The 2,962-nt window shown below is 42.9% G+C and overlaps 1 non-coding gene across 1 annotated transcript; it reads left to right on the top strand.

Annotated features, from left to right (window-relative positions):
- The first annotated feature begins 2,889 nt into the window (after positions 1-2,889).
- TRNAM-CAU (transfer RNA methionine (anticodon CAU)) lies at positions 2,890-2,962 on the top strand. The gene has a single exon. It is a non-coding gene; the product is annotated as a tRNA-Met (tRNA).

Raw genomic sequence — 2,962 nt, 5'->3', positions numbered from 1 at the left:
CTTTTGGCCTCGGCCCCGGCCCCACAAACCCCTAGCACGTAGACTGCTAGATTGTAAAATCTGTGACCCTGAAGGGCCAGGCCCAGCCAGTCGCTGTTTTTCTCCGTTGTCCCTTGCAGCCCTGCCCTAAGTGCAACACGGCTCAGGGACGTGCAACGCGCGTAAACCAGATTCAGAGAGTCCAGTAAACCCAAGAGGGATAAATCCAAAGAAAATCACACCCGAGCACATCACAGTCAAACCGCTGAAGGTGAAAGAAAAGCACGTGAAAGCTGCCAGGGAAACGAAACCACAATCTGCATGTTTGTGGAATTCTTATCAGAAACCATAGAAGCTAGAAAGACAGGGAAGGATGTTTTTCTAAATGCTAAAAGAAAATAATTGTTAAGCTGAAATTTTATCTGTAACAAAAATATCCTTCGGACAGGAAGGTGAGATAAATACATTTCTCACTTGAAAGAGGACCGAGAAAATCCACTGGTATCAGAACAGCTTTAAAAAAAAAAAAAAAAAACTGGACTGAAGAGAATTGACAGGGAATTTGGAGCATGGGCGGCAAAGGAAGGGGTGCCGGAGTGGCCCAGTCGGTAGAGCATCTGGCCCTTGATCTCAGGATCGTGAGTTCAAGCTCCATATTAGACACAGGACCCACTAAAAAATAGGTGAAGGGATAATTTCTCAGCAGAAAAGCGAGTATGATAGACTGATATTCTCTGGAGCTCTTCAAAGTCCTTTTTGTAATTTTTTAAGTAAGCTCCTGATAACCGAAAGCAAAAATTATAACACTGATTAATTTTCATTTCATCTAAATATACTATATTCACGACACAAATGGGTTAGAGTTAAGGGATCTAAAAGGTGATAAGGTTTCTAGGTTCAACCTGAATGGTATGACATTGATTCTAAAATAGACTGCAAAACGTTAAGTATGTATAGGGTAATACATGTGCGAATTGCTATTATTAATAACCTAGATAATGGCTACATACCTATACAAATAGGTATAGTAAAACACACACACACAAACACAAAAGACAAATTAATAGTGTGTTTCTAAAAGTCAAAAGGAAGTAAGAAGACAGAAAAAGGAGAATGAAGCACAGAATGAACAAAGTAAAAATCATAGACCTATACACAAACATATCCTTAATAACATTAAACGTAACTGGTCTAAACACAGCAGTTACATACTAGAGATGGTCAGAATGTATGAAAAATAAACCATGGCCCAAACATGTGCTGATTATAAGAAACTCACCTCAAATATAATGGCTTCGGTAGAGTAAAAGAATGGGGAAAAGTAAGCCACTAAGGAAAAAAAAAGTGAATTGGATATGTTTATGTCCGACAAAGTAGATTTCAAAGCAAAGAAACTTTCCACATATAAAGAGAGAGGTGGTGCAACTATTTGGTGTCTGTTCACCCAAGAGATGGAACTTCTAAAGGTGCATGCATCTGGCCACAGATCTCCCAAACTCAAACAAAAGTTAATAAACCTAAAAAGAAAATCAAACCCAAAACGCCACACTTCTGGCCGCAGGTGTTAACACTTGTCTCTATCAGTTGATACATCTAGCAGGTAACAAATCAGCAAATACGTTGAAGAGCTGAACACCAGCATCCACCGATTGACCTTATAGAGCAAAGTTACCACGTCGGTAAGGAAGAAGAAGCAAAGATTGGGAGAAGAGGAAGATCGTACCAAAACTAGAAAACCAAGAATGGTCAGTGTGCAGAAGAGTGACGTTACTAAAATTGATACTTTAGGAGTTTACAGAGTTATCTATCTGTAAATGCCCGGGGGCGGGGAGAAAGTGGTGAAACTGGGAATTGGATAATTTCCTTCCCATCTCTTGTGGGCTGGGGTCGCCAGGTTCCTTCTGGAGCTCCTGAGCTGAGTACCATGCCCAGCCAAGAGCATCTCCCCAGCAAATAAGTCCCGAATTAATGGAAGAGAAGTGACAGATGCAAAAGAATTGCACAAGAACAAAGTTCGGTAATTATCAAGTCCCCGGATGTGGGAGTTGAAGGAGGGGAATGAGTGAAAACTGACTTGGAAGTCTAAGCCCAAAGGAAGGCACGCAGAGGGCTAGACAGGCTACTGCGGACAACAGAGGCGTCTTGAGTTGGAGCAGAGAAAGAGCTCCCACGGCGCAGTCTAACAAATCTTCTCAATTCGGGTTTTGCCACTGAGCAGCTCTGGGAAATTAGGAGCAATACTGAATTTATCTGAACCTCCATTATATCTGGGAAGTGCAGATTTTGATAAATAGTTGTGTTGCCCGAATCCTACTGGACTCTGTGAGATAAGCTCCACAAATCTCTCTATAATTACTGGTGTGTCACAAAGCAAAGCAAAGAGCAAGGCTTTTACTACGTTTGGTTTGTGCTTTTCACAGGGAGGATGCCTCCAGTCAGGTAGATGTCAGGGGAGGTAAAACAGAGGAAGACAGAGAAGTACGGGCTATAGACAAATGTGAGGATTATTTACTCACTTATACTCATTCATTTAGTCCTCCAGGCTGTGAACTCCTCTTAAATAAGCACCTCGTATGTTGGTTTCCAACAAAGGAGACCTTGGAAGGCGTAAGATCGCCTGAGATCTCCGAGGGCAGGAACAACCACATCACTGGAACCCCGGAGCAGCAAAAGCCAGGCATTACTGTCCCCAGTCCTGCAGCCCCGATGGACCTAGCCTTGGGCAGATTCCCGGAAAAGCCTGGACTTCACGGATCTTGGGCGTAAATTCCTTCGGGTGCGGCATTGGCTTATACGGAGTGATTTTCAAGTAGCATCGATTGTATTTCTTGAAAGCTGGAAACCAATAAAGCAGTGGTGCTTGGAAAATATTTGATATTTTACTTTAAATGTGAGCAGCCCCTGCAAGCTGCCCTCTTAGCGCAGCCGGCAGCGCGTCAGTCTCATAATCTGAAGGTCCTGAGTTCGAGCCTCAGAGAGGGCA

This window comes from Acinonyx jubatus, chromosome B2, assembly GCF_027475565.1.
Source record: "Acinonyx jubatus isolate Ajub_Pintada_27869175 chromosome B2, VMU_Ajub_asm_v1.0, whole genome shotgun sequence".
In the NCBI taxonomy this organism is placed as follows: Eukaryota; Metazoa; Chordata; class Mammalia; order Carnivora; family Felidae; genus Acinonyx; species Acinonyx jubatus.
This window is presented reverse-complemented; position numbering and strand designations above follow the sequence as displayed.